Source organism: Oncorhynchus mykiss, chromosome 11 (assembly GCF_013265735.2).
Source record: "Oncorhynchus mykiss isolate Arlee chromosome 11, USDA_OmykA_1.1, whole genome shotgun sequence".
NCBI lineage: Eukaryota > Metazoa > Chordata > Actinopteri > Salmoniformes > Salmonidae > Oncorhynchus > Oncorhynchus mykiss.
In genome coordinates this window covers 17797903-17810085 of record NC_048575.1, presented here as the reverse complement: position 1 = coordinate 17810085, position 12183 = coordinate 17797903, and positions in this window count along the sequence as shown.

The following is a 12183-nucleotide window of genomic DNA, read 5'->3' as shown; positions in this document are numbered from 1 at the left end:
CCTTCTACACTACTGTCCCGTCGATATAGATAGGGGGGTGCTCCCTCTGCTGTTTCCTGAAGTCATCTCCTTTGTTTTGTTGACGTTGAGTGAGGTTGTTTTCCTGACACCACACTCAGAGGGCCCTCACCTCCTACCTGTAGACTGTCTCGTCGTTGTTGGTAATCAAGCCTACCACTGTAGTGTCATCTGCAAACTTGATGATTGAGTTGGAGGCGTGCATGGCCACGCAGTTATGGGTGAACAGGGAGTACAGGAGAGGGCTGAGAACGCACCCTTGTGGGGCCCCAGTGTTGAGGATCAGAGGGTTGGAGATGTTGTTTCCTACCTTCATCACCTCGGGGCGCCCCGTCAGAAAGTCCAGGACCCAGTTGCACAGGGCGGGGTCGAGACCCAGGGTCTCAAGCTTAATGATGAGTTGAGGTTACTATGGTGTTGAATGCTGAGCTGTAGTCAATGAACAGCATTCTTACATAGGTATTCCTCTTGTCCAGATGGGATAGGGCATTGTGCAGTGTGATAGCGTTTGCATTGTCTGTAGATCTATTGGGGCTGTAAGAAAATTGGAGTGGGTCTAAGATATCAGGTAAGGTGGAGGTGATACGACCCTTGACTGGTCTCTCAAAGCACTTCATGATGACAGAAGTGAGTGCTACGGGGTGAAAATAATTTAGTTCAGTCACCTTAGCTTTCTTGGGAACAGGAACAATGGTGGCCATCTTGAAGCATGTGGGGACAGCAGACTGGGATAGGGATTGATTGAATATGTCCGTAAACACACCAGCCAGCTGGTCTGCGCATGCTCTGATGACGCGGCTAGGGATGCCGGCAGTCTTGCGAGGGTGAACACGTTTAAATGTTTTACTCACGTCGGCCACCGAGAAGGAGAGCCCACAGTCTTTGGTAGCGTGCTGTGTCGGTGGCACTGTATTGTGCTCAAAGCGCGCAAAGAAGTTGTTTAATTTGTCTGGGAGCAAGATGTCGGTATCCGCGACATGGCTGGTTTTCCCTTTGTAATCCGTGATTGTCTGCAGACCCTGCCAAATACGTCTCTCATCTGAGTCGTTGAATTGCGACTCTACTTTGTCTCTATACTGACACTTTGCTTGTTTGATTGTCTTGCGGAGGGAATAACTACACTGTTTGTATTCGGTCATGTTTCCAGTCTCCTTGCCCTGATTAAAAGCGGTGGTTCGCGCTTTCAGTTTTGCGGGAATGCTGCCATCAATCCATGGTTTCTGATTAGGGAAGGTTTAATAGTCACAGTGGGTACAACATCTCCAATGCACTTTCTAATAAACTCACTCACCGAGTCAGCGTATACGTCAATGTTATTGTCTGAGGCAACCCGGAACATATCCCAGGCCTGTAACATCTGCTTTCAACTCACACTCTCAAACACGTAGATCCCCTGAACGCAGCTCACTCTCCAGATCCCAATCACCTGTATGTCATTATCACACTATTTAGTTCAGTTCTTTGCACCCCATCATTGTGAGGTATTGTTTGTTTTGTGACACACTTCTATTCAGAGCTCTGTTTTTCCTGTAATTTAATCCTCCCGTCTATGATAGTTTTTGCCTGCCTCACTAATGACGCCTTTTGCCTATTCCCTGTCTGTACTTTAGCCTTTCGGATTTCCTGTTGTCAACATATTTCCTGATCTCCCAGATGACGTTACTAGCCTTTTCCCTGCCTCTACTGTTGCCTTTGTGGGATCCCTGTGTATGACCTTCTGCCTGGCCCTGGACCCAGCTACCTGCCTCGTCCTCTGGTCCTTTAATACTAAACACCGCAGCTCTCTGTCTTCCATCATGTTCATTACAAGTCCACGTGATTGAATCAGTCGAAGCGTGGAATCCGATTGGTCAGACCAGCGTTGGATAGACCTAAGCACGGGTGCTTCCTGTTTTAGTTTCTGCCTATAGGAGGGGAGCAACCAGATGAAGTCATGGTCAGATGTGCTGAAGGGAGGACGGGGGAGGGCCTTGTATGCATCGCGAAAGTTAGAGTAGCAGTGGTCCAGTGTTTTGCTCAAGCGGGTAATACAATTAATGTGTTGGTAGAATATAGGTAGCCTTGTTCTCAAATTAGCCTTGTTAAAATCCACAGCTACAATAAATGCAGCCTCAGGATATATGGTTTCCAGTTTACATAGAGTACAGTAACTCTATGTTCTTTCAGGGCCGTCAAGGTATCTGCTTGGAGGGATATACATGGCTGTGACTATAATTGAAGAGAATTCTCTTGGGAGATAATGCGGTCAGCATTTGATTGTAAGGAATTCTAGGTCAGGTGAACAAAAGGACTTGAGTGCCTGTATGTTGTTATGATTACACCATGAGTCATTAATCATGAGCCATACACCCAGCCCTTATTCTTACCAGAGAGATGTTTGTTTCTGTCGGCTTGACGCATGAAGAAACCCTGTGGCTGTTCCGACTCTGACAACAATCCCAAGTGAAACATGTTTCCGTGAAACAGAGAATGTTACAATCTCTGATGTCTCTCTGGAAGGCAACTCATGCCCTAATTTCGTCCACCTTGTTGTCTAGAGACTAGACAGAGAGTAATATCCTCTGAAGCGGTGGGTGGTGTGCTCGCCATCTAAGTCTGACCAGGAGGCCACTCCGTCTGACTCTCCCACGACAACGTTGTTCAGCCTCTGGGATTAGAGCCAATGTCCATTGTGCAGGTCCGAACAAAGGATCCGCTTCGTGAAAGTTGTATTCCTGGTCGTAATGTTGGTAAATTGACATCGCTCTTATATCCAATAGTTCTTTCTGGCTGTATGTACTAACACTTAAGATTATCTGGGCTAACAATATAAGAAATAATCCATAAAACTGATAATCCGACTTCTGGATGTGGTCGTCTATTAAGCTCCACAGTGTATGCATCATAATATCCATAACACCTAGCGGTCAAACACAAATGGTTCCATTAGTTTTTTCACTATTCATTTGATCTATTGTGGATTTTAGAAACACTTCAAATGTGGGATGTGTTTCGTGTAGGTTTATCCTGGGGTAACGTTTTGATAAGCGTGTACATTTCTCTCAGACAAGGTCTTTTATCAATATATTCGGCTCAATTTACTCTGTTTCAAAAATGCTAATTAGCATCAAAATAGACATCATGTAAGACTACGTTTTTACATTTTAGGAGACGCTGTTATCCAGAGCGACTCACAGTAGTGAGTGCATGCATTTTCATACTTTCTTTTTCATACTGGTCCCCCATGGGTATCAAACCCACAACCCTGGCATTGCAAGCACCATGGTCCACCAACTGAGATACAGTTTAAGTCGGAAGTTTACATTCACTTTGGTTGGAGTCATTAAATCTAATTTTTCAACAACTCCACAAATTTCTAATTCACAAACTTGTGCATGACACAAGTAATTTTTCAAACAACTGTTTACAGACACATTAATTCACTTAATCACATTTCCAGTGGGTCAGAAGTTTACATACACTAAGTTGACTTTAAACAGCTTGGAAAATTCCAGAAAATTATGTCATGGTTTACAAGCTTCTGATAGGCTAATTGACATCCTTTGAGTGAATTGGAGGTGTACCTGTGGATGTATTTCTAGGCCTACCTTCAAACTCAGTGCCTCTTTGCTTGACATCATGGGAAAAGCAAAATAAGTCAGCCAAGACATCAGAAAAACAATTGTAGACCTCCACAAGTCTGGATCATCCTTGGGAGCAATTTCCAAATGCCTGAAGGTACCACATTCATCTGTACAAACAATAGTAAGCAATTATAAACACCATGGGACCACACAGCCATCATACCGCTCAGGAAGGAGACACGTTCTGTCTCCTTGAGATGAACGCACTTTGGTGCAAAAAGTGCAAATCAATCCCAGAACAGCACCTTGTGAAGATGCTGGAGGAAACAGGTACAAAAGTATCTATATCCACAGTAAAACGAGTCCTATATCGACATAACCTGAAAGGCCGCTCAGAAAGGAAGAAGCCACTGCTCCAAAACCGCCATAAAGAAGCCAGACCACGGTTTGCAACTGCACATAGGGACAAAGATCGTACTTTTTGGAGAAATGTCCTCTGGTCTGATGAAACAAAAATATAACTCTTTGGCCATAATGACCATCGTTATGTTTGGAGGAAAAAAGGGGATGCTTGCAAGCTGAAGAACACCACCCCAACCGTGAAGCATGGGGTGGCAGCAGCATGTTGTGAGGGTGCTTTGCTGCAGGAGGGACTGGTGCACTTCACTAAATAGATGGAATCATGAAGAACGAAAATGATATGGATATATTGAAGCAACATCTCAAGACATCAGTCAGGAAGTTAAAGCTTTGTCGCAAATGGGTCTTCCAAATGGACAATGACCCCAAGCATACTTCCAAAGTTGTGGCAAAATGCCTTAAGGATAACAAGGTCAAGCTATTGGAGTGGCCATCACAACGCCCGACCTCAATCCTATAGAAAATCTGTGGGCAGAAGTGAAAAAGCGTGTGCGAAGGAGGCCTACAAACCTGACTCAGTTACACCAGCTCTGTCAGGAGGAACAGGCAAAAATTCACTCAACCTATTGTGGGAAGATTGTGTTAAACAATTTAAAGGCAATGCTACCAAATACTAATTGAGTTTATGTACACTTCTGACCCACTGGGAATGTGATGAAAGAAATAAAAGCTGAAATAAATAATTCTCTCTACTATTATTGACATTTCACATTCTTAAAATATTGTGGTGATCCTAACTGGACCTAAGACAGTGAATTTTTCCTAGGATTAAATGTCAGGAATTGTGAAAAACTGAGTTTAAATGTATTTGGCTAAGGTGTATGTAAACTTCTGACTTCAACTGTACATGGGACTACTACAAATCCTTGCAAGCTCCTGCATGTCATCTCTAGTTAACACCTGTTCTGTCATCTAGCTAGCTACGTTGATCCAAAACGAAATATATATTGAACATTTTAATTTACTGTTCCATATTTTATTTAACTAATATTGTTTTATGTTTTATTTATTTATTTATGTTTGGTATTGTGACTTGTACAGAATACTATCCTGGTAGCAGTCAGATGTTTATATGCCAGGAATACTAGGCAATTATTTTTTGCAAAGAATCTATATACCTACACTGCCGTTCAAAAGGATGGGGTCACTTAGAAATGTACTTGTTTTGAAAGAAAAGCACATTTTTTGTCCATTAAAATAACATTAAATTGATCAGAAATGCAGTGTAGTCATGGTTAATGTTGCAAATTACTATTGTAGCTGGAAACGGCTAATTTTGAATGGAATATCTACATAGGCGTACATAGGCCCATTATTAGCAACCATCAGTCCTGTGTTCCAATGGCACGTTGTGTTAGCTAATCCAAGTTTATCATTTTAAAAGGTTAATTGATCATTAGAAAACCCTTTTGCAATTATGTTAGCACAGCTGAAAACTGTAGTTCTGATTAAAGAAGCAATAAAACTGTCCTTCTTTAGACTAGTTGAGTATCTGGAGCATCAGCATTGGTGGGTTCATTTACAGGCTCAAAATGGCCAGAAACAAAGAACTTTCTTCTGAAACTCGTCAGTCTATTCTTGTTCTGAGAAATGAAGGATATTCCATGCAAGATATTGCCAAGAAACTGAAAATCTTGTTCAACGCTGTGTACTACTCCCATTCACAGAACAGTGCTGTAATTGCTGCAAATAGAGGATTTTTTTTTGACGAAAGCAAGGACAGAATTATTATTTAAAAAAAAATAAAAATAAATGATAACCTTGCCAACGTCTTGACCATATTTCCTATTCATTTTGCAAATCATTTCATATATGTTTTCATGGAAAACAAGGACATTTCTAAGTGACCCCAAACTTTTGAACCATAGTGTTCCTAGATGATATTAGCTGATCGTCTTCTCCTTCAGCCGGTGGAGGTCTTTATTTAATCCCTTATCATTTCTGCCAACTATATGAACAAGGTGAAATCAATTTCAATTCAGGGTGTCAGAATGCACTGCTTTATTAAAGCAATTCAGAACCAACTTGTTGACATGTTTTGTTGCAGATTCAAAGCCAGTTTAATTTACAGTGCCTTGCGAAAGTATTCGGCCCCCTTGAACTTTGCGACCTTTTGCCACATTTCAGGTTTCAAACATAAAGATATAAAACTGTATTTTTTTGTGAAGAATCAACAACAAGTGGGACACAATCATGAAGTGGAACGACATTTATTGGATATTTCAAACTTTTTTAACAAATCAAAAACTGAAAAATTGGGCGTGCAAAATTATTCAGCCCCTTTACTTTCAGTGCAGCAAACTCTCTCCAGAAGTTCAGTGAGGATCTCTGAATGATCCAATGTTGACCTAAATGACTAATGATGATAAATACAATCCACCTGTGTGTAATCAAGTCTCCGTATAAATGCACCTGCACTGTGATAGTCTCAGAGGTCCTTTAAAAGCGCAGAGAGCATCATGAAGAACAAGGAACACACCAGGCAGGTCGGAGATACTGTTGTGAAGAAGTTTAAAGCCGGATTTGGATACAAAAAGATTTCCCAAGCTTTAAACATCCCAAGGAGCACTGTGCAAGCGATAATATTGAAATGGAAGGAGTATCAGACCACTGCAAATCTACCAAGACCTGGCCGTCCCTCTAAACTTTCAGCTCATACAAGGAGAAGACTGATCAGAGATGCAGCCAAGAGGCCCATGATCACTCTGGATGAACTGCAGAGATCTACAGCTGAGGTGGGAGACTGTCCATATTGCACAAATCTGGCCTTTATGGAAGAGTGGCAAGAAGAAAGCCATTTCTTAAAGATATCCATAAAAAGTGTCGTTTAAAGTTTGCCACAAGCCACCTGGGAGACACACCAAACATGTGGAAGAAGGTGCTCTGGTCAGATGAAACCAAAATTGAACTTTTTGGCAACAATGCAAAACGTTATGTTTGGCGTAAAAGCAACACAGCTCATCACCCAATTTTTCAGTTTTTGATTTGTTAAAAAAGTTTGAAATATCCAATAAATGTCGTTCCACTTCATGATTGTGTCCCACTTGTTGATTCTTCACAAAAAAATACAGTTTTATATCTTTATGTTTGAAGCCTGAAATGTGGCAAAAGGTCGCAAAGTTCAAGGGGGCCGAATACTTTCGCAAGGCACTGTATATGGCAGAATGTATCCATAATCATGAATGAATAAGCATATTTGACCTAGTCACCCATCAATCATGTCAAACCCCTCACTTCAAACAATTGTTTTAAAGAAATCCAAATAGCATATATATTATATCAAAAAACATCTGAACACCTGGGCCATCGATGACCATATGTACTATCATTAGATTACATATCTGAGAGCACACAGATTCCACTGCTTTTCTATTTTAGGAATTAGACCAGCACAAATAACAATGTAAAACAGCATATTGGGATTTTGGTGGGTGGAGATACGAATTCAAAAACCGGATGCACAAGGTAGGTTTTACATCAAATTCTAGGTCAACTCCAGCAGAATGAGAAACACACTTAAACAGACTCAGTAAGCAGCACATTTACCACTGCTTTCCCTCTGAACCCCGTAACAAGCAGGATGACAGCATTACACAGGTGAAAAAAAGGTTGTAGAAACAGTACAAGAACACCTGGCCCTAGTTCCACCATATAAGTGAGCTAGCTAGTTAACTAGCAAGTTGGTTTATAAAGGCCAAAGAAAGGCCAAAGAAAGCTAAACATGTTTTTATGAACTTCTCATGCATTTAAATGACTAGACAAATATACAGCTAATGTTGCTATCTAGAGAGGCTTATGTCAAATATTTTTTACAACTAAACCAAGATAGCCCACATCCAGTTCTTTCCAATGGGAACAAATGAGTCATAGCAGGAAGAACAAGCAAGGAGGTGGGCAGAGCCAAGCACATACTAGTGAGGTCCTATTAGCGCATTCTAGCATATTTCCGTTAGGGAACGCTTCTTCTGTGAAGTGTGCATGTGGCAATAACTCAATTCGCCTTCGCACTCCTAAACAACTCGATTTTTAAAACCTTTTGCAAAGGGTGAAGTCTACAAAACTTTGTCCACTTTGTTCAAAACATATTCTAGTTTTGGGAACAGAAAACTCTATTGAGATCAAATGTGTCATTGATGAGAAAATGTGCAGAATGTCGGCTAAAATCCATCTCGTTCCATCTTCTCCCACTGCCTGCCATATTTGGTAGCGAGTGGAAACACCAAGCGGACACTTCACATTTATACATCTGGTGTAATATGTCTCATTGTTCTATTTGTACTAATGTTGCTAATTAGCTAACCATGTGCTACCTAGCTAGCTATTTGTATTTAAAACTTGCCCAAGACAGTTCACAGAATTGCCCATTTAAAACAACTTTAGGCAATTTATTAATTACTGAATTTAGCTAACATTAGATAATTTATCCAGATATTCTTACCTTTGCCTTGCTTCGGCAGTCTCGTCCAGATCATCTTGGCCCTGTAGGGATGTGAAGCTTCAGACAGGCATTTGTAGTTATGTATGATAGCCACATTAGCAGCCAATCAGGGTAAGCCTTCATGAAACACAGCCTTTATTTGAAGTGTTTCTAAAATCTATAATGCATAAAATGAATAGTGGAAAAACGATTGGAAACATTTCCATGTTTGACCGTAGGTTTTATGGGTATTATGACTCATACTGTGAGGCTCAATAGACGGGATGGTTGTTTAGCAACAAAAAAGACGTGTGCGCAACCACCGGGGAAAACAGGTGAGTTTGGCTTAGATTGTTGACAACATGTAAGCTATTTTTCATCTCCAATGTTTATTGAACATAAATACATTTGCACACTGACCACTTGTTGTCTCTCAAATACATCGTTAGTTGTTGGTTAGCTAGCAGGCGATTGAGAATCAGTCCAGCCAGGAATCATGTATTGGTTCATTTTCATAATGGTGTTATTCCTCCAATGGAATGCCAGAAGTTTGATGGATAATGGGCAAGAGTTCAACAAGTTTCTTAAGGAGTTACCAGCCAAACCTGATGTGATTTGTCTCCAGGAGACATGGGTTAAACCTACTCTAGATTTTGTAATACAAGGTTTTGTTGCAGTCCGTAGAGGTAGGGTGGCAGGAGGTGCTACCTTTATAAAAGCCATGTGGATCTCATATAGGAATGTGGGAGAGGGAGTTGAACAGGAGCATGTCGTGGAAGAGGTGTGGTTGGGAGGGGGAAATATGGCAATAGTGAACTTTTACGACCTGTGTAAGAGACTAGAGTTGATGGGAGTGTAGAAGGTCAAGATAGGAGATGGGTAATGTGGTGTGGGGATTTTAATGCTCACAGTACACTCTGGGGAGGGTTACAGACTGATGTAAATGGACAAGTGTTGGAGGAAATATTGGATGAGAAAGGGCTTGTGAGTCTTAATGACGGCTGGGGAATCAGGATTGACCCAGTAACTGGAAATGAATCTGCTCTGGATCTTACTCTGATCTCAAGTTGAATGGCAGGCAGATGTAGTTACAAGGTTTAGTAGAAATCTACAGGGAGTAGTGATCACTATCCCATCATGTGTACTGTAGGATTGAGGGTGGAGAGATGGGTTGAAGAGATGGATGTTTGGGAAAGCGGAGTATGTTTCAGGAGTTGACTGAACAGGAGCTGTCTCAGGTTGATCTCAGTTCAGATATAGAAAGAGTGAGTGATGGAGTAAGAGGAGCAATAGTAGGGGCTGCAAGGCAGGTGATTCCTACAGTATGGGTACAAGGGGGAGAAGGAACAAGGCAGACGATTCCTATGGGTACAGTGCAGGGATCATCAACTAGATTCAGTCGTGGGACGTTTTTTTTCTTGAGAGGATGGTCAGGGGACCGAAACATAATTAAAATGAATTTATAGACTAAAAATGTAGCGCAAGAAGCCCAAACAGATATATTTGACGAAAGCATAATCATTTCAAACCTTGCTTAAATTTGTATATGATCACATACAGTATTTCTCGCTAATTTGCGTCGTAATACTTTGGAACAGATTTCCACAAATAAAATCAATTGGAGCTGAATTGTTGATGTTTTTACAGTCTGTTATGTCCAACAACTTTGTTCTGCTTAGAAAACGTGGGGGGCACCCTCTCCTTCATATCATCTGAGATCCCCAAGGATTGGAAAGCTGCCGCGGTCATCCCCCTCTTCAAAGAGGGAGACACCCTGGACCCAAACTGTTACAGATCTATATCCATCCTACCCTGCCTATCTAAGGTCTTTGAAAGCCAAGTCAACAAACCATCTCGAATCCCACCGTACCTTCTCTGCTGTGCAATCCGGTTTCCGAGCCGGTCACGGGTGCACCTCAGCCACGCTCAAGGTACTAAACGATATCATAACCGCCATCGATAAAAGACAGTACTGTGCAGCCGTCTTCATCGACCTGGCTTTCGACTCTGTCAACCACCATATTCTTATCGGCAGACTCAGTAGCCTCGGTTTTTCTAATAACGGCCTTGCCTGGTTCACCAACTACTTTGCAGGCAGAGTTCAGTGTGTCAAATCGGAGGGCATGTTGTCCGGTCCTCTGGCAGTCTCTATGGGGGTACCACAGGGTTCAATTCTCAGGCCGACTCTTTTCTCTGTATATATCAATGATGTTGATCATGCTGCGGGCGATTCCCTGATCCACCTCTACGCAGACGACACCATTCTGTATACTTCTGTCCCTTCCTTGGACACTGTGCTATCTAACCTCCAAATGAGCTTCAATGCCATTCAACACTCCTTCCGTGGCCTCCAACTGCTCTTAAACGCTAGTAAAACCAAATGCATGCTTTTCATCTGTTCGCTGCCTGCACCCGCACGCCCGACTAGCATCACCACACTGGATGGTTCCGACTTAGAATATGTGGACATCTATAAGTACCTAGGTGTCTGGCTAGACTGCAAACTCTCCTTCCAGACTCATATGAAACATCTCCAATCCAAAATCAAATCTAGAGTTGGCGTTCTATTTCGCAAACAAAGCCTCCTTCACTCAGGCCGCCAAACTTACCCTAGTAAAACTAACTATCCTACCGATCCTCGACTTCGGCGATGTCATCTACAAAATAGCTTCCAATACTCAGCAAACTGGATGCAGTTTATCACAGTGCCATCCGTTTTGTTACTAAAGCACCTTATACCACCCACCACTGCGACCTGTATGCTCTAGTCGGCAGGCCCTCGCTACATATTCGTCGCCAGACCCACTGGCTCCAGGTCATCTACAAGTCTATGCTAGGTAAAGCTCCGCCTTATCTCAGTTCACTGGTCACAATGGCAACACCCACCCGTAGCACGCGCTGCAGCAGGTGTATCTCACTGATCATCCCTAAAGCCAAAACCTCATTTGGCCGCCTTTCCTTCCAGTTCTCTGCTGCCTGTGACTGGAACGAATTGCAAAAATAGCTGAAGTTGGAGACTTTTATCTCCCTCACCAACTTTAAACATCTGCTATCTGAGCAGCTAACCGATCGCTGCAGCTGTACATAGTCCATCGGTAAATAGCCCACCCAATTTACCTACCTCATCCCCATATTGTTTTTATTTTATTTACTTTTCTGCTCTTTTGCACACCAGTATCTCTACCTGCACATGTTAATCTGATCATTTATCACTTCAGTGTTAATCTGCTAAATTGTAATTATTCACTCCTATGGCCTATTTATTGCCTAGCTCCTCATGCCTTCTGCACACAATGTATATATATGATTTTTTTTCCTACTATGTTATTGACTTGTTTATTGTTTACTCCATGTGTAACTCTGTGTTGTTGTCTGTTCACACTGCTATGCTTTATCTTGGCCAGGTCGCAGTTGCAAATGAGAACTTGTTCTCAACTAGCCTACCTGGTTAAATAAAGGTTAAAAAAAAAAAAAAAGGAATAATGCAGTTCTATGGTCGACTGAAGAGTGCAGAGAACCAGTGCCGTGTAGGAACAGGGCTTTCAGAATGGTGAAAAAGTCCCATAATTACCGGCGCCTGATACAGTATAAACAACCACAAGTAGTAAGAAGGACCATTAGGTCAGCTAAGAGCCGGTACTGTTCTGTGGAAACAGACGGAAACAGACCAGACCACTCCTGTGGGAGAGGTATGGGGGATGATTGAGAGGATTGGAGTCAGACAAGATAGGATCTCCCTGTGCTGAAAAGTGGCATGACTGTGGG